A 26,583-nucleotide genomic window follows, 5' to 3' on the forward strand; every position below is an offset into this window, starting at 1 on the left:
TCACGAGGACTATTGATTAAAACAAATAAAAATTGTGTGCCCAGTTTTTCATACAAATTTTGTGTGTCAGTTTTGTGACGGTCTGTACAGAATGTATGTGAAAATTCGTTATAAAACTAACAATTTTCTTCGGACACTTTATTTTCCCTTTGAAATCGATATAGTCCATGTGATTCTGAGTAGAAACAACCCGAAAGTTGAAAAATTTTCGAAAAAAAGGAAATGGTACAAACAGCAACACTAACTGTCCATCGATGGACCTTAGTACAAAGGACATAAGCTCCACTGATGGATAGTTAACAGTGTAGGCGAATGGTACAATTGTTTCTAAAAATTCTCATCTGCTTTCTTAGGGCACACAAGGCGGTATTAGGCGTAATGTTGTTTAACACATTGTATTCCTTGTCAACGCAATTATGTGAATGTTTATTGACTTTGAAAGCAGTTTTTGTTATAAGTACTTTAAATAGCATTGTATTGTTTAATTTGAATTTAATAGTTTAGTTGCAGTACTCATTTTTTCATAGTTTTCAATGTAACCAGAACTTTATGTTCTTACTTACTAAATATTAATTCGATTAAATAAAAAATATATGTGTTTCTATCATATGTCATTGATTCATTAATACCTACAAATACTGGATATTGGTACAACTACTGATATATTCACCACAGCGTGTGGTGACAATATCACTTCAAATTCACCAGAACTTTATGTTCTTACTTACTAAATATTAATTCGATTAAATAAAAAAATGTGTGTTTCTATCATATGTCATTGATTCATTAATACCTACGAATACTGGATATTGGTACAACTACTGATATATTCACCACAGCGTGTGGTGACAATATCACTTCAAATTCACCAGAACTTTATGTTCTTACTTACTAAATATTAATTCGATTAAATAAAAAAAATTGTGTTTCTATCATATGTCATTGATTCATTAATACCTACGAATACTGGATATTGGTACAACTACTGATATATTCACCACAGCGTGTGTTGACAATATCACTTCAAATTCACCAGAACTTTATGTTCTTACTTACTAAATATTAATTCGATTAAATAAAAAAATGTGTGTTTCTATCATATGTCATTGATTCATTAATACCTACGAATACTGGATATTGGTACAACTACTGATATATTCACCACAGCGTGTGGTGACAATATCACTTCAAATTCACCAGAACTTTATGTTCTTACTTACTAAATATTAATTCGATTAAATAAAAAAATGTGTGTTTCTATCATATGTCATTGATTCATTAATACCTACGAATACTGGATATTGGTACAACTACTGATATATTCACCACAGCGTGTGTTGACAATATCACTTCAAATGGCATAGATCGTTTTAGACCTGTTGGAATTATAAGTAAATTTATTCCAATTACATATTTATATTTCAAATATACCCACAGCGGGAGTTTACCATGCAAAATAAAGTGTATACTTTTGCATGGCCATTTACAATGATTTTGGGAAAGCAGTTGAAACGATGAGAAAATGACTGAAAAAAATTCAATACGGGATGTTACTGCAATGTTCTGCCACCAGAGTGCAGGACTAGCCTTTTTAGTATACCATTGAGTAACTTATACATACTGTACCTTTAACAAGTTTTTGACAAGTTTTCAGAGATGTCATTGATGCATCAAGGCGGTTTGTTTACAGAGGACCTACCGGGAAACGCGAATCCGAAATTTCGCTATCTGCCTCTTTATCGCTCGAATATGCAAGTGACAGAGATGTTAGATAACGAATTTTCGATCTTCTTGTTTCGCGATAGACCCTCAGATTGTGGTAGTGGCGCCCCTTACGCAGAGTTTCGCGTAATATTCCCTATTTGCATTTACCAGACTCATCAACACATTTCAAAGCAACAAATGCCATCTGTCGCTTTGAAACATTTTAAACGTTCTAAAGCCCAGCTATAAATTTGCAGGCATCGAGCACAGATTGAAATAAAATGGCCGTCGCCGTCACGTTGGAGTTGGACCATTGATCATTCCGACGGATGCCACGTGACTGATGCTAATTGATGCGTTAGATATTTGTAACATTTTACTTTTGACCGGGATATGGACCGTGATTACCTTTTGTTTTGGTTTCAAGCTCCTGATTCCACGAAATGAGGGCTAACGCGTATGAATTCGCCGCTAGGGGCGCTAGTGTAGATGGTGGTCTTTTCCATAGTTCGAAATGTCACTTGTTACTTCAATGACTGACAGCTGTTCTTTGGTCTTTTGGACCTCCATCAACAGAGGCGCCAACTGGTGAGCAAAAAAACGATAGCCCTCATTGTCTACCGAGTTTCGTTTTCTATGACAAATGGTCAAAAATATGCACAGAAAAATAATCATCTACTTTAAACGCCGAAGTAGCAACAGGAAATGAAATGCGTTTGAGTACGGGACAGCCCGTGGAATGCTCCTGATATTTCGACGCAGTTATCCCTAACAGCATTTATACGTCATTATGACGTTAGCGACGTCATTATGACGCCATAATTACGTCATTATGACGTCGCTAATATCACTGCTACCTGGGATGCATCTTGTTCCCAAAAACAATACAAAAGATAATCAGTGTAATTACGATCCATATTCCGGTCAATATAAGCAAAGATAAATATAACTCCGTAATAGATGGATACAGTCTAAGGAAAAAACGTGCCTCGAAAATCACGAAAATTTGATTCTCGATCAGATGGCGCCACTAGTTTTGGCCTACACTCGTATAGAGGGCGTTGACTGTTTCGTTTGTTATTTATAATTTTAACGCATACCAGTGAAAGAACATGGGTCAAAATCATATAAAAATAATTAATGCAAATAAAAAAATCATTTATCCATATTTAAATACATTTTATCGTATTTTTATAAATATTTATTTTTAGTTTTAAAGTGTGTCGACAGATGGCAGTAAATTTACTGGGGTTACAAAATTTACTATGACCAAAGAAAGATATAACTCCGTAATAGATGGATACAGTCTAAGGAATAAACGTGCCTCGAAAATTTGATTCTCGATCAGATGGCGCCACTAGTTTTGGCCTACACTCGTATAGAGGGCGTTGACTGTTTCGTTTGTTATTTATAATTTTAACGCATACCAGTGAAAGAACATGGGTCAAAATCATATAAAAATAATTAATGCAAATAAAAAAATCATTTATCCATATTTAAATACATTTTATCGTATTTTTATAAATATTTATTTTTAGTTTTAAAGTGTGTCGACAGATGGCAGTGAATTTACTGGGGTTACAAAATTTACTATGACAGTACCGCTCTAGTATAAGTTACTCTATGCTATGACAGTACCGCTCTAGTATAAGTTACTCTATGATATAAGTCTAGTGAAACTAACCGTGAATCATTCAAAACTGATATTTGTAACATTTTGTCATGTTTATTAGGCAGTGACCTATTTAATAAAGTTACAAGTTACAATTTACAAGTCTCTTTCTAACACTTAGGGTTAGAAAGTGATTTTTGCTTGTGAATTGTAACTTTGTTAAATAGGCCACAGGATTCGTAGTAAACTAAGCAAAGATTATGTGTTAAGGGGTCCACTGACTATCAGTTCGCCGGACGAGATCGGCCTGTCAGTTAGAACAAAAATTTGACAGTTCCGAACAACTGACAGGCCGATATCGTCCGGCGGACTGATAGTCAGTGGGCCCCTTTACAAACTGAATTTTTGAAAGTCGTAGTCCTATGTCAACCCTGGATTTTCCTGCACCCGCCTTAAGAGTCCCCGGCAAGCTCGGCCGAATTGCACCTTCCCATACAAATTACAAACGTACGCAAATAAGTAGTTCCGCTCTCATTTTAAAACTGCGTGTTGGATTGTAATGAAACTTTGCACATATAATGACATGAGGTATATCTAGGTCTGAAATTAGTTTATATAGCTCCAGTTTATAAAACAAACGAAATAGAGCAAAAACAAGTTTTGTATGAAAAACGTATCTGAAGCTACACAAACTAATTAAAGACAGAGATATACCTTATCCTATTGTAAGTATGTACAAAGTTTCAGAGCAATCTAGCTAGTCGTTTTAAAATGAGAGCGGAACTACGTTTGTATGGAGAACCGAGCTTGCCGGATACCCTTAGATCATAGAGTAACTTATACTAGAGCGGTACTGTCATAGTAAATTTTGTAACCCCAGTAAATTCACTGCCATTTGTCGACACACTTTAAAACTAAAAATGAAGATTTATAAAAATACGATAGAATGTATTTAAATATAGATAAATGTTTTTATTTATTTTCATTAATTATTTTTATGATTTTGACCCATGTTCTTTCACTGATATGCGTTAAAATTGTTAAATAACCGTCAACGCCATCTATACGACTGTAGGCCAAAACTAGTAGCGCCCTCTGAACGAGAATCAAATTTTCTTGATTTTCGAGGCACGTTTTTTCCTTAGACTGTATCCATCTATTACGGAGTTATATCTATCTTTGCTTAGATAAATCACTAACTCGACTTTAAAAGATTCAAATAGCAACCACCGACAGGTTATACGTATGATAGACGATAGTTTGTACGTACATGGATATTAGTGGGCGTACGTATCATAAAGCTCTGCAAATTACTGGTGGGCCTACATGATCAATGATGTGAAGTCGGACATACGGACGGAGAGAATGATGAACGTTAGACAATAAAATATTTTACGTTTCATGTGTAGAGGTCATAAAACCTACGTTTGACTTTTTTCTTTCCGTACCCAAAGGGTAAAAACGGGACCCTAATTACTAAGACTCCTCTGTCTGTCTGTCCGACTGTCACCAGGCTGTATCTCATGAACCGTGATAGCTAGACAGTTGAAATCTTCACAGATAACAACAATTTATAACCTATATAAACATTGGGGGCGAAAAACTGATTTCATACAAATTTTTAAACGTTCCTAACTTTAATAATAATCAAAAATTCGACAAAAATCAAACTTAGGGGCATAGCTCTGATGGATATACAACCAATTGTGTCAAAAGATTTTCAATAATGTTAATGTACAGAGAGGAGAATGAGGCGTTTGTATGAAAAGGCGATTTCGCGCGGGTCTTCCACCTTTTATCTTAAGTTATTAAGTAAACTGTAACTTGAGTAATTGTCATATTGAGAAGCTTATTAACCTTTCATATTTGTGTCGTTTTCAAGCTAAAGGTACCGCATTGTCGCTTGCCATAAGGACGCGCTGACGGGTTTTTTGTATAAAGATACAAGCCATTTTTGTCCTTATGGTAAGCAACAATGTGGTACCTTTTGATTGAAAACGTCACATATGTGTGTGGTGGTTTAAAATTGTGGGTTCAATCCTCGGCTGTGCTGTAAAGCAGAAAAAATAGTTCTATGAATATGTTCTATAAAGACATGCAGGCAAACCAAAGAAATTCTACCGGAACTGAACCACAAACTTACCAAAATATTACTAAAAACACCAAGAAGCCAACAACGTAAAATAGTAGGATTAATAACAGGACATAACACACTAAACAAACACCTACATAATATGGGTAAAACTGACAGCCCCAGTGCAGAGCGTGCATGGCAGAAGAAGAAACAACAAAACATATTCTCCTAGACTGTATACAGGTAGAAGTATATATGAGCAAATACGTAGGGAATACATGCACACTAAAAATGGCAACTAGCAACCTGAAGACTTTGCTAGGCTTCGTGGAGGAGCTGGGGTGGTTAGAGTAGCGCTACCTGGTTTCACGCAAAATAGGCACATTGGATGTCGAGTTGCGGAAAATGCCCAGCAAAACTAACTAACTAACTAACATAGTTCTCTAAGAAAATGCAAACAGGATGTTAATAATACACTGGTTAAGACGAAAGAAATATAGATATGTAACAAATTGTATTCAAACTAGTTTGTAACAGAATCGTCTATGTTTTATTTGTTCAGAAAGTTACATTATTTTGAAACATTAACACGTACAAAAGACATCGTCAGCGTCACGTAGGTATTAGATTAGTCTGACTCAGCTCATAAAGTTAGAAGTTCACTGCAAGTACTGCAACAATGTAGAAAATTTATCTTGACTTAACTCTTAATGCACTGTTCGGATTCAGAGCATTACTGCTGCAGTATCGAAGCTTGATATTACTGCTGACTACATTGCAGTAATGTTACAATGTCGTTGGCAGTAATGTTGCGCAGCAATACTGCTACAATAATGGTGCGAACTGAATCAATACAGGAAACAACTAGGTAACAAATCAAATTATTTTATGAAATATTTTGATTTGTGTCTTTTAAATATTCACACTACTATATTTAAATTATAAACTGAAATAGATATCATACACTAAAGAAAAAGTGACCAATCGAACCCGCGTCTTCAACTTACGCGGCTAACTCAGAAAACTCTGCAACAATTTTGATAGCATACGCAAGTGTTAATTATACGTCCGAATTTCATAGAAGTTTGACGTTTAAAATAACACTTGCAATGCGAATGCTATCAAAATCATTGCAGAGTTTTCTTGGTCTAACTTCTAGTTATTACCAATTATGACTGATATTAATTATCTGCGCAAAAAAGTCTTACGTTCGCGACGACAATACGTATGATCTTTTATCGCGGTGTTAAAGACATGCGTCATTCTTATGATTCCTTTCGCGTCATTTTCTAACCCGACCGGTGATCCATCATTAGCGTCATTTATACGAAAGGGGAGCGTGTTTCTTCGGTATTTGCTTTTGTGTGTTTTGGCGTAAGAAATATACGTTGAGATTCTCATACGTGCAAATCCTTATATTCAGTTTATTGTACACAACACAGGTTTAAATTTACAGAAATAGAGGTACAAAAGCGAACTTATCCCTATAAGGGATCTCTTTAGATGAGGGGAGAATTCAAATCAGATAAACTTACACAATGCACTATATCACTTTGAAAGTAAACTTAAAAATTTATACAAAAAAACCGCTCCCTGCCGTCCCCGTTGCGATCTAGTGCGAAGGTGCCCATTTCCACGCTGGATTGCCATGGAAAGTCTTTGCACCAGGCTTTTACTTATTATATTTTCCTTTAGATTAATTTTACATACATACATAATCACGCCTATTTCCCGGAGGGGTAGGCAGAGACCACTGATTTCCACTTGATACGATCCTGACATAGCTTTCGCTTCCTTCACTTTCATAACATTCCTCATACACGCTCGCCGGTTTAGGGTGCTCTTGACCTGGCCTTTCTTCAGTATTTCCCCGATCAGAGAAAGTCCGCCGAGGTCTGCCCCTTGCAACTCCCGTTTCTTCCTCTTCCTTATACACTCTCTTTGTTAGCCTTATTTCACTCATTCTTTCCACGTGTCCAAACCATCTCAACATAACTTTCTCAATTTTTGTCACTACATCTTCGTTCATTCCACACTTTTCCCTTATCACAATGTTCCTAATTTTAGCTGTATAAAATCTGCCATCACTCACAAATTCCAATACATCGTCAAACGACATCAATAACCGTCGTATGTATTAGGTTAACGTTCGGATTTATGTACTTTCGGTGTTCCCCGGTAATTCAGTCTAATCGAGATGGATAGGACCGAGTTTTGTTTTAGGAAAAGGTATTTTTGGCGAACGGATAATATATTTGGTATGAGCATGGTGGAATATTTAATTAACAATCACGCTAAAATGTATATTTGTATTAAGTCCCCGGCAAGCTCGGCCGAATTTCACCTTCCCATACAAACGGAAACCCCTAACGGTTTCGTTCTTATTTTAAAACTTCTATGCATGTAATCCATACTAATATTATAAATGCGAAAGTCTGTCTGTCTGTGTGTTACCTCTTCACGCTTAAACCGCTGAACCGATTTAGTTTACATTTGGCGTAGAGATAGTTTGAGTTCCGGGGAAGGACATAGGATAGTTTTTATCCCGAAAATCATCCCTTAAGAGGGTGAAAAGCGGGGTGGAATTGAGATAATTAATGAGTTGCCTAATAATTTGTGTGCATGTTATGCTCAAATTGAATGATTGCTATAAGACTTTCTCCAGGCGCTATTCTTACTCTAGCTGGGGTTACTAAGTCCACGCAGACGAAGTCGCGGGTAAAAGCTAGTTAGTTTATATAGGCTCCAGTTTATAAAACAAACGAAATAGAGAAAAAACTAGTTTTGTATGAAAAGACTCAAATTCGTTGTATCTTTTTAGCTATGGTATCTGAAGCTACATAAACTAATTACAGGCATAGATATACCTTATCCTATTGTAAGTACAAAGTTTCAGAGCAATCTAGCTAGTCGTTTCGTTTCGTTTTGTATGGAGAACCGAGCTTGCCGGGGACCCTTAAAGGCTGGCAACGCCCATGCAACCTCTCTGGTGTTACGGTAATTGCTTACTATCAGGCTGCTCGTTTGTCTTCTGTATCATAAGAAAATCCGGCCAAGTGCGAGTCGGACTCGCGCACGAAGGGTTCCGTTCCGAAGGGAACCCCATTTAAATATTTATATTATTCTGTTTTTAGTATTTGTTGTTATAGCGGCAACAGAAATACATCATCTGTGAAAATTTCAACTGTCTAGCTATCACGGTTCGTGAGATACAGCCTGGTGACAGACGGACAGACGGACGGACAGACGGATAGCGGAGTCTTAGTAATAGGGTCCCTTTTTTTACCCTTTGGGTACGGAACCCTAAAAAACAAAAAATATAGTTTGACGCAGTGTGCCATGCCCCTAAATTGAATACGGACCGGATGCTGCAAATTCAGCCCGAGAATAATTATATCTCGGTAAGTGAGGGTACGTGATGATACGGACGTGCCAAGAAATAGGGGAGAGTTAACACAGGCTAGTGTACTGGCACGAGTTACTAAACTACTGGCACGAATTTTCGGACCGATGCAACCTTCAAAAACAGAGCGTACTCCCATCTTGAATTTCGGCAACGTACTTCCAACCCCTCTGGTATATCCATGAGCGAAGGTAATTGCTTACGCAGCGTCTTACGTAAGCGAATAAATCGCGAACGCGAAGTGGCGCGGCGGGCCCACGGCGTTCGCGTTCGCAACGAGATCTACAATAACAATCAACAATCGTAGCTGTGGTTGATATACAATAAATTGTGTCAAAATATTTTCAAAAATGTTAATATCCAGAGGAAAATGAAGACTACGTTTGTATGAAACGGCGATTTCGCACGGGTCCTCCACTTTCGCCTTAATATTAATATTAATAATCGCCCTTGTTGTCCCTTGTTGTACATTATTTTTATTAATGACATTAAGGACTGTTTTAAGAACTGTAATATTCTAATGTTTGCGGACGACTTAAAAATATTTAAATCAGTAAAATCTCGTGATGACATTCATTTAATTCAGGATGATATCAACAACTTTACCTCGTACTGCCATAAAAATAAACTTCAATTAGCGGGTGATAAATGTTTGCACATGTGTTTTACTAAAAATAAAAAAAGGGTAATTGATTCTGAATTTAAGATTGGCAATACGACCATTACAAAAGTATCTACTGTACGGGACTTAGGTATATTGTTTGACAATAAACTTGATTTTAACAGTCACATTGAACGAATTATCTCTAAATCATATCAAATGTTAGGATTTGTTTTGAGAACAGCAAGTCTTTAAAAAATCATCCACGTACATTCTATTATACAAAGCTCTTGTTAGACCGCATTTGGAATATGCATCAATTGTGTGGAACCCATTTTATTCCAAGTACTCGAATGCAATTGAAATGGTCCAAAAAAAGTTTTTGCGGGCTACACATAGACGCCTAACCGGCAAACGTATGTCCTACTGCAATTTATTGAAATATTATAAGCTATCCTCTCTTGACTCAAGACGCATGTGTTCTGATATGATGGTTCTTCACAACATCTGCCGTGACAGGTACGACTGCTCGGAGCTGCTTGACAAAATCCGCTTTAGGGTCCCCTCACGCAGTACCGCCCGCTCTAACGCCTTGTTCGCCGTCCCGAATTGCTCAACTAACGCTGGGATCCGCGCACCTCTGCGCCGCCTTTGCAATACATATAATAAACTATTCACGACCGTAGACATTTTCAACACAAACAAAGTACGTTTCCAAAAGCAAGTCCTTGAAATCCTAGCTGAGACAACTTAACTTCCTTGTGTAGCTTGTTTCTTTAGTGCGCGTTAAGCTTAGTTAAGTTTACTGTAGCATTAAGTACCTTACCTATATTATGTATAGTTCTTAGTGAGAGCGTTTTAGGAGGTAGGTGCATATGTTTTGAACTGTATCTTATTATCATTTGCTATTATTGTAAGTACTTACTTCTGTTGTTTCTCCAATAAAGAAAAAAAAAAAAAAATATTACAGCTAGCGCCTATTTCAATTATTAATAACTTTGCAAAATTTACAACTTGAATCCCCAATCCCTGCCCTGAGGCAGAAACGAGTAAGTGAACTACATCAACCATAAAGTTTGTCAAGTTCACTTACTCGTAGTAGTTTGCCAACTTTACACGTCGTGTCACGCGGTTAGCCGCATAACACGCCTAAGCACTTCGGCATTTTGTGATATGCCCCTAAAATAATTGGTGCAGCCTTCATATGTGTTGAAGTCTAGTCAAAGGTCCCACTTTGTCGCTAACCATAAGGACGAGCTTTGCTTGTATCTTTATACGAATAACCTGTCAAAGCATTTATGGCAAGCAACAAAGTGGGACTTTTTGCTTGGAAACGACACAAATAACAAAAGAGGATTTGGAAACTAATTGATCTTTCGTGTAAAACCAATAAAAGGAGACCGTATGTGAAATCTAAATATTTTTTTCTGCTGCCTACACTATTGAGCGGATTTCATTGAGTTACTATTACTATAAAGAAGCCATACCAAGCAATGAAATTATCGCAATCGCTACTGTACCAAGCGACCAAAACGTCGTAAACGCCGTAAAATTCATGGCGTTTATGTCGCAAGGACCGCGAGGTTCACGCTCTAAATGAATCTAATCTAAAATCTAAATCTAATGGCGCCCATTGCCGTCACGTGCTGCAGACTTTTAGCTGATGCCGAGATATCAGTAATTTCTCAGCCATTGTATCAACTTTGTAATCCAGTAATCTTGCACCAGCAGTCAAGTTGACTTGTACAAGTAGCTGCCTAGTCTAAACGGTACCCAATCTCAGCCATTGGCGTCACGTGCGGTCAGATTTTTCGCCGATGCCGAGATATTGATAATTTCCCTGACCGCTTTGTGGCCGATAAGCTTTCGTATGGAGCTTCGTTCAATATACTGGCAAACCGTACATTTTTGCTTTTGAGGAGTTATTTACAGTTTAAATGCACCTTCTGATACACACGTAGTTCCGCTCTCATTGTAAAACTACGTGTTGGATTGTAATGAAACTTTGCACATACAATGACATGAGGTATATCTAGGTCTCAAATTAGTTTATATAACTCCAGTTTACAAAACAAACGAAATAGAGCAAAAACAAGTTTTGTTTGAAAAACTTAAATTCGCTGTATTTTTTTACTATCTGAAGCTACATAAAATAATTACAGACATAGACATACCTTATCCTATTGTAAGTACAGTTTCAGAGCAATCTAGCTAGTCGTTTTAAAATGAGAGCGGAACTACGTTTGTATGGAGAACCGAGCTTGCCGGAAATCGTAACATGAAATAGCCTGTCATTCTGATGACTCGAATAGGCACTAAAGCAATCGTCATATGCCAGTCAAAGCAGTATTAAACAGGATTAAACCGAATTCAGAATGAAGCGACGGCTTAATCAGTCTAGCTTCCCTAATGAGCTCCGTAATTACCTCATATAAGCAATGCTTGTTCAGCAATTTTAACGCTTAGGTGGCGTGTATAACGCCGGGGAGCGCCCGCTAGTACCCAGGTAGCAAAGTGACGTCAGCGACGTCACAATGACGTCATTTATACGTCATAATGACGTAACGGACGTTAATTTGGGTCGTAGCGAGGTAGCGACTCAGTATCAGACATGTGTTACTACAGATAAATATGGGTCAAATTGCTTTGCATCAATTTGTTGTATGGTTAAGTTTCAAAATATTTAGTTTTTAATAGTTTAAGTGCGATTGATGGTTAAGTTTCGTTTGTGGTGTCCTACCGGCACACAGGTATTGCCTGAATTAATGTGATGTAGGTGCTTAAGTGCATTTTTTAGGGTTCCGTACCCAAAGGGTAAAAACGGGACCCTATTACTAAGACTCCGCTGTCTGTCTGTCCATCTGTCTGACCGACTGTCTGTCAGCAGGCTGTATCTAATGAACCGTGATAGCTAGATAGTTGAAATTTTCACAGATGTATTTCTGTTGCCGCTATAACAACAAATACTAAAAAGCACGGAACCCTCGGTGGGCGAGTCCGACTCGCACTTGGCCGGTTTTTTGAAGTACTTATGAAGCTGGAGCTATGAGAACCAATAAGTACATCCTAGAGGAGCTGAAAATCACCACACGGCTCTCTACAATATGTCAAGAACGCGCACTCAGCTTTTTTGGACATATGCGGTCTAAGAAGCATGACCTAGAAAGGCAGATTATCTTCGGTCAAATGGATGGCAAGCGCGGGCGAGGAAAAGCACCCACGAGATGGTCTGATGGTGTGAAGAGGGTGGTTGGCGGCAACATGCAGTGCGTGACTCATGTGGCTTATGACCGCACACTATGGAGACGGAGCATACATGGTCGCGATCCTCAGCAATGAGGGACCGAGGAAGAAGAAGATGAAGCTCTGAGGAGGACTCGTTCGAATCCCGGTAAGGGCATTTATTTGTATGTTCAACACAAATATTTGTTCCTGAGTTATGCATGCTTTCTATGTATTTAAGTATTACAATTCTATGTTAATATTATATACCTACTAGCTTTTGCCCGCGACTTCGTCTGCGTGGAATTAGTAATTTGGGTACCTTAATTCTTAAACAAATCTGCTTTTAAATACATCCTTTTTTGACCCCCAAATTGGTCCACACTATACATTTCCACCCCATTTTTTACACCCTCAAGGGATGATTTCGGGGATAAAATTATTCTATATCCTTTCCCACAGCTCAAACTATCCCCATACCAAGTTTCATCTAAATCGATTCAGCGGTTATTGATTCCCCATACAAATTTCCACCCCCCTTTTCACCCCCTTGAGGGGTGAGTTCTGGGATAAAAAGTATCCTATGTCCTTCCCCGGGACTCAAACTATCTGTATACCAAATTTCAACTAAATCGGTTCAGCGGTTTAAGCGTGAAGAGGTAACACACACACAGACAGACAGACAGACAGACGCATTTATAATATTAGTATGGATTTCGTGTCCTCCACACAAGCCCTCCTCCTGACCCAGAAGTAGTTGTTTCGTTTTTTAATTTGGAACCCTCAGTTACATGGTTACACAATAAAAATTCAAAATAGATTGTGGAATATGTACAAAAATATGTACGCAGGTGCGGCAAGGTGTATTTACTTCATTTATTTCGATGTTTTTCTATTGCATTTCAATGAAACCGCATACCGCTATTCAACAAAGCTCAAATTTTATAATACTACAAATAGTTCCCAACAACTGTGTTCGACTCCATTGTTTGTGGGATTATTTTATACATATTTGGATTCCGTTTTCATTGTTTAGAGTTCAGGTTTGGATGTTTATGCATTTTATGGGAAATATGCTGGTTTATTCGCTGTTATCACTACATAGTATAAAACAGTCGCATCCTACTGTCTGTCTGTCCCTATGTATGCTTAGATCTTTAAAACTACGCAACGGATTTTGATGCGGTTCTTTTTAATAGAGTGATCCAAGAGGAAGGTTTTTATGTATTACAGTCGCCATCAGATATATCGGAGCGGCCAAGGTGCTCACAAATATCTGAACACGCCTCTATTGTCAAGGCGCTAAGTGCGTGTTCAGATATTTTTGAGCACCTCGGCCGCTACGATATATCTGATGGCGACTGTACATCAGCAATGCACCCTTGCGAAGCCGAAGCGGGTCGCTAGATATTAATATAGAGAAGCCATACCGAACAATTAAAATTGTTGCAATCACAACCTGTACCACGTGACCAAAACGTTGTAAGCGCCGTAAAATTCAAGGCGCTTACGCGTTTAGGTCGCGAGATTTACGCTCCGCTTCTATAGTTTGACGTCAAAACAACGTCAACTCATGACGCAAAATACTATTAGTTCTCTGTACCGGTTCTATACGTTAGGTGATCATGCAAATACATTTTAATTTTGTCACTGATATCTGAAACGCCATCTAGTAATAATTTACCTTAAAAGTGAATGTGACGTATTGGTTTATTACGTGAAAGCTACAACAGATGTTGCAAGAGAGGTATTTCAGCGCAATTTCAACGCATGTTAGTCGTAAGAGTTTTATTAGCTCCGAGCGCTATCTAGTTCGTTACTGTGAACTAAAAAATAGCCTACAAGTATATGCTACTTAGAACGGTGCGCTAATTTATTATGGGATTGGGTATCTGTAATAGTATTATATGATCTGTGACGTTAGTAATAATAGTTCAATGTTTTGATTATACTAGTTATGTGGATATTGGAGTTGTAAAGGTTACATTCAGATTCAGACTGAACAAGCGTTACTGCTTACTGATGTGCCGATGACGCCCTCCGGTGGCCGAGGCCGGAATCGAACCGTCTTCAGCTGCACGTGCTTGCGGCTCCTACACGAATCTCTTACTTAAAAAAACTCAAATGTGAAAAAAGTTCCTTGGTTGTAAATAAAAGCTTGGTTAGTAACAATCTTAATAGTACACAACAGTGATATAATCAAGCTTTTTAATCTCAATAATGCCGTAAACGAGGGTAGTTTCTCGCCCCCCTGCCGCCACCGGCAGTTTTGTTCTCACGGAAGTTTTGTTATTAAAACTTTTTAATCTTGTACCTTTATTAGGCCACTCAGCATGCTTAGTAGCCTAAACATGGTAGGCACTCGACTGAAAATCTCTCCATTATATCCCGATTGTATGAAATCTCAATGACAGAATACAACAACAGTTTATTAACAATTTTTAATAGCAATCATAATATTACGACGTTCAATTACATTTGGCTCATCTCAAGTAGTTTCAAAACTAATGACCATTAACAAGGGTTGTCCATCAAAGGGAAATACAATGAACATCGGGCAATAAAACAGGGCACGCAATACAGACCCGCGGGCCAATTTCACCAAATCGACACCCCTGGTCTCTGGAGGGCGGCGCGCGATATGTAACCATTTTGTAAATTAGGTTATTTGTGTTGGGATTGTGTTTAGATATTAAGAGTTAGTTGGATGTGATTTGAGTCCACCTTTTGTATGTTAAGGGTTTCTTTTGTGTAATGAAGGATAAATTAATTTATAAATATTTGCGAAACGTGTTGGGACTTGTATAATACATGCGCTGCTATGTATGGTAGATATGTTTAGTGTTTGTTTCCATTCAGAAAACCTGACACTGTGGCTTCGCATTTTGAAAAATTCGAAGAAAAAAATAATTAACTAAATGTGACTGATACTAGCTTTATTGTGTATGGCGTCAGGCACTGGTCCCATAGCGCCGCTATACTTACTCAACCTCGTATCTGTAACAATCATTTGATGACAAAAACACCCGTATTCCGAATGAAACAAAAGCGACATTTCCATCAAACGATTGTTGCAGATATGAGGTTGAGTAAGTATAGCGACGATATGTAATTATATATACAATGGAACTTTATTAGAACTTTTTGTTATCGAAGTAATTATAAGACTGCCAAAATGATAAATTAATAATATGTATAATTCAAATTGTACCTTTGATTCTCCTTCTTCTTCTTCTTCTTCTTTCCCTGTTCCCTTTATTTGGGGTCGGGCCTCCTCACTCTTCTGCGCCAAGCTACTCTGTTTTGTACCTTTTGTGTCAAATTGTACCTTTGATTATACTATAAGTATTCGTTTTCATGAAATGGCAAAATATTTTCTTGTTTGTTGTTATTTCACATTATCTCCAGATAATGTGGCATGTTTATAATATCTCCACAAAAACCGTATTTGTGCTCAAGATCACGTATTCGCGCCATGTCATCACGTAAGTATCAGCTTTCCTCACGAAACCTTCATAAATCTCGAATAAAATATACGAACACCGCGTCCAAAGACAGCTCAATAAAGACACCCGTTTTATTTAAAAAGCAAAAATGATTCAGTCTCGTATAAAGCGGTCCCTAAACCCGTTTACTGCGGCCAGTAATATGATGAGATACGCCGCGGTTCCCTGGACATAGCAATATCCGTTGCGCGTCGTAAATACCAACCCACATAAATATTAGATTGACAGCGAGCAATCTACTGCGAGCATTACGTTGTTATTCGTTAAATTGTTATTGCGGGACGAATGTGGTGGCGGGAATGAAATTTGGAAAGATTGTGATGAAAATTACGGTTCATGTATGTTCTATTTGGTTGTGAAAGTATAAACTTCGTTCATATCAACATTTACTTGCCTATTTAGTGTTAAATAATGATATATATTTAACATTAAACAGGCAAATGCATTGGTATAATGATTTATTTAATATACATTGAATTCAAAGGACTTCTCTTGAGTTAAGCTAACTCTGCATGGTTTTTGCAATGACCCAATGACAGTGTGGTAATGTCAAAAGTCGTGCAAAGTTAACTTAGTCAGACTTTGCCTATAATCAATCAAATCAATCAATCTTTAATGTCAAAAACACATGTCAAAAATTATAATACAAATAAAATTAAAAATACACAACACCCTAAATTAAATAACAAAATCACACATTAAAAAATAAAATATAGTAATATATACAAATGTCTTCTCTGCAAAGCCTTATCCCATTTCACTTGGGGTCGGCTCTCCTCGTCCTTGTTCGCCAGACACGTCGGTTCTGGGTCGTCGAGTCATTTACTTGGGCTTTCTTCAGGCCTTAATATATACAAATGTCAAAAATAACAAACCATTCTCTCTTCTTCCTACCCTTATCCCACGTTATGTGGGGTCGGCACAACATGTTTTTCTCTTCCATTCTCCTCTATCTTTCGTCACCTCAGCACTCACTCCTTTCTTTCTCATATCCTCTTTCACACAATCCATCCATCGCTTTTTGGGTCTACCATACGCTCTCCGTCCATCAACATTCATCCCTAACATTCTTTTAAATAAAAAACCATTAAAAATCTAAAATACAAATGTCAATAAAATAATACTCTGGGAATCATTTCATGTTAAACTTACTATAAAATTATTTTACCGTACATATAGTTTCCATTTTGTATGCGAGAGTATGACCTTTCAACCGTTGATCAATTCAGTTCAGATCGAGATCTAGTTCTAAACTTGACATTTAATCCTAAAACAACCGTCAATTGCAATTTCAGAGGAAAATGTCACGTAGCACTGAAATCAGATTACTCTTGACTGGACTCGGGTCGTGACTTGGCTTGCCTGGCCAGAAATTATAGCAATGTTGCAATTTGGCAACTACATTATGACCTTAAAATCTAGATTTACAGAGCTTTTAGAATAAGAATAAGAAAACATTTATTGCCACACATCAAAAGATAAATTACAGGAAACAAATAACATAAAAAATTGGCATGCGCGACAAAAGGAGCGGGCTCAGCATATGCTGCGCCAACCACTTCACCAGGAATTGACCTTTTAACAATCACACGAACCTAGCAGCCGCAATGTTGAAATTACGCTCTCATTTCAAAACGATATTCTGAAGTAACATGAAACTTTGCATGAATATCAAAAAGTACCTAACACAATTTACCTTTTATTAATAATAGACGCGTGACGATCATAGTTGACAAAACTAAAATCATCTAAAATGCAGGCAATATTTAGTAGATGATTGTGACAATCTTGACACATTGGCGTCAGCCGTACGACTTACTCAATATAGGTTCCGGGACCTATATTTGATGGCTCACGATCGAGCGCCGGCTGCCACTACCTCCCTTTACTTACATCCATGACCTAATATATAATTATCCAGCGTAACTTCAGTTCTCGTGCCCATACTTATACTATAGAGTAACTTATACTAGAGCGGTACTGTCATAGTAAATTTTGTAACCCCAGTAAATTCACTGCCATCTGTCGACACACTTTAAAACTAAAAATGAAGATTTATAAAAATACGACAGAATGTATTTAAATATAAATTATATTTCTCAAGCTTCATTCATCAGATATAAAAACCAGGTAGTCCTTTAACCTACTAGGCAACTCATCGCATGTTTAAAGTAGGTAGCAAAAACTTTAACTCAAACAGGTCTATCCCTACTTTTCCACCTAGTCTTGATGGGATGGGTTAAATAACAAACGAAACCGTCATCGCCATTTATACGACTGTAGGCCAAAACTAGTAGCACCCTCTGAACGAGAATCAAATTTTCTTGATTTTCGAGGCACGTTTTTTCCTTAGACTGTATCTATCTATTACGGAGATCTATCTTTGCTTATACCAACGGCCCGATACGAACTTTAAGACGAAAGTGACGTTAATTCAAACAAAAACATCATTTTTGACACTGATATATAATCCATATCGTATCTAGACGTAATATTTGACGTATCTTAAAGTTCGATTCGGGCCGTAAGTTAGTTTTCGTTGCTACAAAATTTAGTACAGTCGACGTCAGATATATCGGAGCGGCCAAGGTGCTCACAAATATCAGAACACGCCTCTATTGTCAAGGCGTTAGAGTGCGTGTTCAGATATTTTTGAGCACCTCGGCCGCTCCAATATATCTGATGGCGACTGTATATGACAAAGTTTCATGTAATGCATGTCGTTTTAAAATGGGAGCGTAACTTTGATTGTATGGAAGCACTCTTAAAAAGTTTTTTTAATACAGTTGCTCAAAAAGTGGTACTTTTTGTGGCTGCGTAGCGTGTGAGAAGCTCAATTTCTCGAACTAGTGCTTTTTACTTTTTAGTTCCAAACTATACTTTCGAAACGCAGTTAAAATTGAATTTAGCGCGGAGCAGGTACCAGGGCCTCATGAGTTACGAGGAGGTGTCGTTGACCAACCCGCGCCGGGCCCGCGGCGGCCGCGGCCGGGGCGCGCACGAGTATGAAGGTATCGCGGGCTGCGGCAGCTCAAGTATCAAGGGCTGTATAGGTACTTTTGGTTTTGGTTTGGTTTGGTGGTATGATTCTACTAATGATATATTAATTTATTATTTTTTCGCAATTGTATTAAAAAACGTCGTTTACAACACGTGTGAAATGTCTTTTCACACTAGTTGTAAAATGTACTAATTTATCTGAAATGGAATATGCGACTTACGATGCGATTTACAAAGATTTTATTACATTTTGTGACTCGCAAACTGCGTACACCAATCCTTCGGTCAAACATAAAGCAATATAACCCTTTTACCTTGGAACTCTATAGCAAACATTTAAAACTGGCCAAGTGCGAGTCGGACTCGAGCACGAAGGGTTCCGTACCATTACGCAAAAAACGGGAAAAATCACGTTTGTTGTATGGGTATTTGGGTACTTAAGGGGCTGCCTGAGGATTTCATCGATTTTTGACAAGTTTTGAATCGTATCTCCTACTTTTGCACTACATATATAATTATAAGACAAGCAGTTATCGGTTCTTCAATCTTTTATCTCCATTTTTGTCTACCGGATTGTGAAAAAAATGAATACTTATTTATTTATGATTGTTTTAAACATTGTCTAAAAAAACACTTTTTTCGTATCTCGATTGCTGTGAAAGATCTTACTTATACGAAATCTACATATTTGGGTTCGTCTTAGACGTCTCTAAAAATTTGTCTAAGGTTTTAATTTTAAACTAATTAACACAAAAGTTATGGCCAGAAAACCAGTTTTTTGGCCTAAAATTGTTCAACTTTGATGCCAAATATTTCGAAAACAATGAACTTTGAAGTAAATATGGGATACTATATTGCTAAAATCCGTTGCTGTTAATATGATAAGCTACAAAGAACATTAGAAAACAAAGGGATTCAAATCGAAGGTCATTGGGGCATGGGATCCCCTTAAATATTTATTTTATTTGTTGTTATAGCGGCAACAGAAATACATCATCTGTGAAAATGTCAACTGTCTAACCATCACGGTTCAAGAGATACAGCCTGGAGCCCGATTCTCAAAAGCTTGTAACTTGTAATACAAGCGGATGTCACTTTTGACAGAGATTTTGTTAGAAAGGGAATTCCACTTGTATTACAAGCTTTTAAGAAACGGGCCCCTGGTGACAGACGGACAGACGGACGGACAGCGCTGCGAAGTCTTAGTAATAGGGTCCCGTTTTTACCCTTTGGGTACGGAACCCTAAAAAACACAGCTCTGTCGCATACGGACAGCTTATTTACCAAACTTCTGCTTCGATGTAAAAATGCTAATTAAAACTTTGCTCCCTCGCGTACAAAAAACGAAAAAGCAGGTATCAGTCTGATTTCCCATCGCTTTTATAACTCGAGATTTTAACTTAGTAAGAATGGACTAGAGTTTAGTAATAATTTTGAGTGAATGAGAGATCTAACAAAAACTGGTTTGTTTGAGGCAAAAGCTAAGCGAGAATAATACATATAATAACTCCGGGCCTGAGTGTTCGAAACATTTAATTGTAACTGACAGTATGAATTACATAAAAATACATGTATACATATTAAATGGGGTTACCAGAAACAAAATTTAAACTGGAATGCGAATGCATAAATAAATAAATATACCTACTGCCAAATGCCATAAAAACTAGACTAAGTATATATTTAATAACAAAACTTCCGTGAGACATAGACATATTAAATATATTAATAACGGGTCACTCACGTGTTTCACGTGTTCACGTGTGTTGTCTGCTCCGGTCACCGTCGACGCAAGCTCCTGATGACGCTCCTCGGTACGGAGTGAAACATGTCGAGCGTTTTCGACTTAAAACACGTGAGTGACCCGTTATTAATATATTTAATAAGTATATATTTATTTTGCAAGGGCAGAATTAAATGTAAACAGCCGCGCGACGGCCATATGTTCCATCGTAAGATTCGCGCAGCGTGCCATATCTTTTGTTTCCTTCAAATATCCTGGCTTTATGCCTCCTAAAGAATAATATAAATAAATATAAATATTAAATATTAGGTATAGGACATTCTTACACAAATTGACTAAGTCCCACGGTAAGCCCAAGGAGGCTTGTGTTATGGGTACTCAGACAACGATATATTTAATATCTCTCTCTCTCCTTAGCAATTATTATTCCCATCTGCTTGTGTTATGGGTACTCAGACAACGATATATTTAATATCTCTCTCTCTCCTTAGCAATTATTATTCCCATCTGATTGTGGGGTCTGCTTTTCTTGTTTTTTCTCTCCACTTCGCACGATCGGACGTGTCGTCTACTGAAACGTCGCAGGCCCTCATGTCTTTTGCTATGGTATCTGCCCATCTCATCTTCGGTCTTCCTCTTCCTCTGGACCCAGCAATGTTCAGATCCATAGCAACATTCCCGATGTAATCAGGAGGTCTTCTTTTCAAGTGTCCAAACCATCTCAGTCGACTCTCTTGTAGCTTATCGGCGATATCACGTACTCCGAGGCTACCGCGAACGTGCTCGTTGCGTATCTTATCAAGCCTCGTTACTCCGCACATCCACCGAAGCATCTTCATTTCGGCGACTTGGACGGACCGGGCATGGCTCTGCGTCATAGCCCATGTACAACGATACAACGATACAACACGACGGTACAACGGTACAACGATATATTTAATATAAAAATACTTAAATACATAGAAAACACCCATGACTCAGGAAGAAATATCTGTGCTCATCACACAAATAAATACCCTTACCTTCGAACCCAGGACCACTGGCTTCACAGGCAGGGTCACTACCCACTAGGCCAGACCGGTCGTCTAATAGTCCCAAAGAAAACTAGATTATTTATATATTACCTACTTACAATAATGTCACATGTGCCATATCAATGTCATATGAATGTAATATGGATCTCGTTATCTAGAATAAAGATGAATTGATTGATTGATTGATTGATATCAATATTTCCCAAGATATTGCTTGAATAAAATAAAAAGAAAACTCGTCGTTTTCTTGTCTGTTGGCATTCAATAAGATTTCCTTAACACAACAATAACCAAAGTCGGTAACTTTGGTCGGTAAATTTATTGTTATGTGAATTGAATAGAATAGAATAGAATAGAATAGAATATAATGAGATTTTATTCGTAAGCACAAACAAACAAGACATTACATAATACAAAAGAAAACATAAAATAAGATTAAAGTGCCACGAAATGGCATGGTATGTGGATTTTCAGATACAAATGTAAGTATATTTTCGACGACAACAACGTATATGATTCTAATTGAAAAATGACAACTTTACAGGAGAGCAAATCAGAAGTAGAATCCTTATAAAATTTTTTGTGTTCAAGATAATAAACTGAAATTTGGCACACATGATTATAATTTTATTTTATTGCTTATTTTGTTTTCATATAACTCAATTTAATGGTATTTTTCGAGAAAATGCAGATAGCCCACTAGATTAAGTTATAACGATTTGCTCACCGTTGTGTATACCGTTCTATCTACCACTTAGAATATTATACTTGGTTTCAATTTTCTTTAAGAACTACGTAAGCAGGTCTATCTGGGACTTAGAACATTATACTTGGTTGTAATTTTCTATCAAATCTTCGTATGTAGGTCTATCTGGGACTAAGAATATTATACTTGGTAAAAAAAGTGTCCGACTCACTGTAAAAGATTCTATGTGTGAAGTAACTCATCAAATTTAAGTCATTTGTTTCGATTATTTTTTTAAATTATATAACATAGTTTTAACGCACTATTTTTTATTTTATTTTTGGTTGCATAATTATTTTATATAAATCTGAATAATTATAATTTTGACACATTTTGCAGATAGAATCATGTTCGACATTAGTTTTATAACTTAATAATTATGTAGAAAGTACTAAATAAAAGTAAAAGTTTATTAGTTGTTATTAAAATTTATTAGATGTGTTGTTTATTCAATATTATGTAATAAAAATGTAAACCTGTTACTAACACCTTACATATCAGTCTACATCACGGAATTAGTCAGGAAAAAAGGAGCACCTTTAAACATTGTTCTTACTTATTTACCTTAGGGTTTACTATCACATTGATAAATCTTCTTTAATATCACGTGAGTTATCAGTCTTTCTGACAAAATTACGTATTCAAACAAGTCTTTGAATCAATCAATTGTGAGACATAATTCAATCAAATGAATAATGTCTTACAATAAAAATAAAAACAAACGTCAGGATCAAGATATTTTCGCGAAGAACCTGGGGGCACGGTGCCCCCGCCAAGACGAGCAAAGCGAAGCGCACTACCTACCTTTTCTCGAAGCGCTTTGTCGTTTTTTTGAACCCTCATTACTTGGGTTTAGATTATACCAGATAAACAAAATTCTCGGCATATGATGTCATTAGTAGACTTAGTAAGCATAAACACTTTCAATTACATAACTCTTATTTACTATAGATTTTATTCATATCTAAAAAAAAAACAATTTCGTCACTCACTCACTCACTGATGATCATCAAAACATTTAGGGTCCTTCCCGAAATCCTAGGAAGCTGAAATTTGGTATATAACATAGTCTTAGTACACAAACAACAGAAAAATTCAAAAACTTGAAATTTTTAGCCCCTAAGGGGGTGAAAAGGGGGGTAGCATTTTGTAGTAATAGTTTTCAACCCTCAAATCACCCCGTAAGGGGGTGGAAAAGAGCGTTAGGGGAAAAAAGGGGGCTGAAGTTTGTATGGGGAATCAGTAAAAAGCAGATTGTGGAAAATATGCCTTCAGATACGTATTTCAGGATTTTTAATAGTAAATTACTCCCAATCCTTTAAATTAGGGGATGGAAAATTGTCATACGCAACTTACAAATAGAAGTGAAATCCCACCAAAAACATTTTCATGTAAAATGTTGCAAAGATGAAAGAAACCATTAGGCTCGCACTGTCAAAAACTTAATATCAGATCTCTTGTAGAGCCAAGCTTCTAACTACTTGTGGGTAGACCTACTTGTAGTTAGGGCTCTACATCTTAGTCAAATTTTTCGTTTCGTTACTACAAGAACTATTGTATAATAAAGAATAATGAATAAATTTTTCACCTTCCGTCCATGTGACGGTAGCGAAACGGCCAAGCCACAATACATAATTCGCGACATTCAAAGAAGGATCTCTAATATTTTCAAAATTATTCATACAATCAAAGTTTTGGTTGTCTTGCCTGTCTGGAACTGTATTTGCTAACTGGGGTGACAATGTTTTTTGTTTTTTTTTTAAATATAATTCCTCGCATGATGCTTCGTCCATCCTTAGTGGTGACTCTGAAAGTCAAATACCTACCATGCATATTAAAAGCAACATAGATTAAGCTTTAACATTATGTGCATATATTCATACGTAAAGCTATATTAGTGGTGCAATGTAAACAGTGATCAAAATAAGGATTAGCTATAGGTACAACAAAACTGCCCGTATAAAACCTTCATCTAGGATAGTTATTTTATTACACATAGCATAGCATTATAACATAATAATACGCTTAAGCTTTTTATTATTTAAATTAGCACTTGCAATGAAAGATATGACTATTTTGAGTGTGTTCAAAAACAAATAAAAAAAAGGTAAATAGTTCTAAGTGACTGATTAAATGGCGTAAACAGTTCTAAGTGGCAGATAGTCCTGCGTGCGTAGTTCTCTTAAATAATACTTTTCGCGTATGTAGTTCTATATGTCACATCGAACACTTTACACATTTTTAAACGTATAAACATAAAAATATAAAGAAAATGTAAATAAATATTACATACCTCCATTTTAATGTGGTCGATTTATTTAGTTCTGTTTTGATGTAATCCGTACCCGATCTTTTTGCTCCTGATTTTAATGATTCCAACCATCTCGCACGTTTATCCGTCATGATTAACAAACTTTATATTTGTAGTAAATTGATCGATCGAATGAATTCAACAAAATTCTTACAAAAACTCAAAATTAGGACAAAATTAACGTAATAACATGTTAATATTCTCTAGAAAACGATCGAAGCATTCACAACCGTTGAATAGCCGGTCGGCCGCGAACTGAGTGCGATGTGGTAAATAGCGCTCCGTACGCGCGAGTGAATGAGATGGCATTCATCGCGTACGATTCGATGTGGCACTTGGAATGGTGTTCGTGTTAGTATACAGATTTTCGACTCAGATGGCACTGTATGCGTCATTTAAAAATCTATACTAAGTGAGATTTTAAGAAAATTCTTATACCAGGCGATAGGTTTCGACTTCTAGATCATTATGCTACAGCTGACGTAGTTCGAACCTTTTAGCACTTTGCACCTTGTACGTTGTTGTCGTCGTTTTTATTATATTTGGAAGTATTTTCTTTATGACTAAGAAAATACTGTTTACAGTACATATGGTGCTAATTTACCGCCCTAGCGCGGTAACTAGCACTAAACGTTGTACAATACACGTGCGAAAAGGTTTCCACTTTTCGCAATTGTATCGTAATGTATTATTAAGAGAAGAATTTTGCTTCAGCCTCTTTGGTATTTTAATTTTGTATGTAAAAGTTTTACTTACTCTTATTTTTAGGATTCCGTACCCTAAGGGTAAAAACGGAACCCTATTACTAAGACTCCGCTGTCCGTCTGTCTGTCTGTCACCAGGCTGTATCTCATGAACCGTGATAGCTAGACAGTTGAAATTTTCACAGATGACTGGCATGGGAAATCAATAATATGGGAATCGGCACCAGATTCAAGCATATCATGTCCGAAGGACGTGGTATTTGTTGGAATGTGTCGAGTCCTACACCAGAACAGGTGAAGCTGCTGCAGAATAAAACTGTAGTGAGGTGTACTTCCTTTGCAACCAACTTTTCGCCAAAGTTTCATTTGTCAAACCAATCGTTGGCATAACCTTACTTCGCAACCATTTCATTTCCCAACCCCATACTTGCGAAATGAAAATGACGTACTAGGTTGCGTTAGGTTAGGTTGGATTATGTAAATTTGCGAAATGAAATTTCGCCCAACTAAAAATATGGGATAAATAGTTTGGGAACTGAAAGTTTGTCAAGTAATTTTCGCCGAAACATCAGTAAACCGATTCAAGCATATAATCATGTCCGAAGGACGTGGTATTTGTTGGAATGTGCCGAATCCTACACGAGAACAGGTGAAGCTGCTGCAGCATAAAACTGTAGTGACGCCATAATGATTTTTAGTTTATTAGCTTGTGTATGTTATTTTATAGGGAGCGTGCATAAACTGTAAGGGGCAGCACAGGAGACGTCAGATTTTTGGTGCGAGGCGTAAATGTGTAGTTTATGCTTCGGTCCCTATAAGGTATGTATCTATTGGATTTTGTTGCCTGACAATAAATGATTTCTGGTTTGATTGAATTTTGACTACCTACCTTTTCCTTCACTTGATTCAAGTAACTGCGTCTG

The 26,583-nt window shown here is 37.1% G+C and overlaps 1 protein-coding gene across 1 annotated transcript in view; it reads right to left on the bottom strand.

Annotated features, from left to right (window-relative positions):
- Positions 1 to 26,583, bottom strand: part of LOC134755156 (protein madd-4) — a 504,570-nt gene that overhangs the window by 145,375 nt on the left and 332,612 nt on the right. The gene's annotated exons all lie outside the window — the stretch shown is intronic.

This window comes from Cydia strobilella, chromosome 2 (genome assembly GCF_947568885.1).
Source record: "Cydia strobilella chromosome 2, ilCydStro3.1, whole genome shotgun sequence".
Classification (NCBI taxonomy): Eukaryota; Metazoa; Arthropoda; class Insecta; order Lepidoptera; family Tortricidae; genus Cydia; species Cydia strobilella.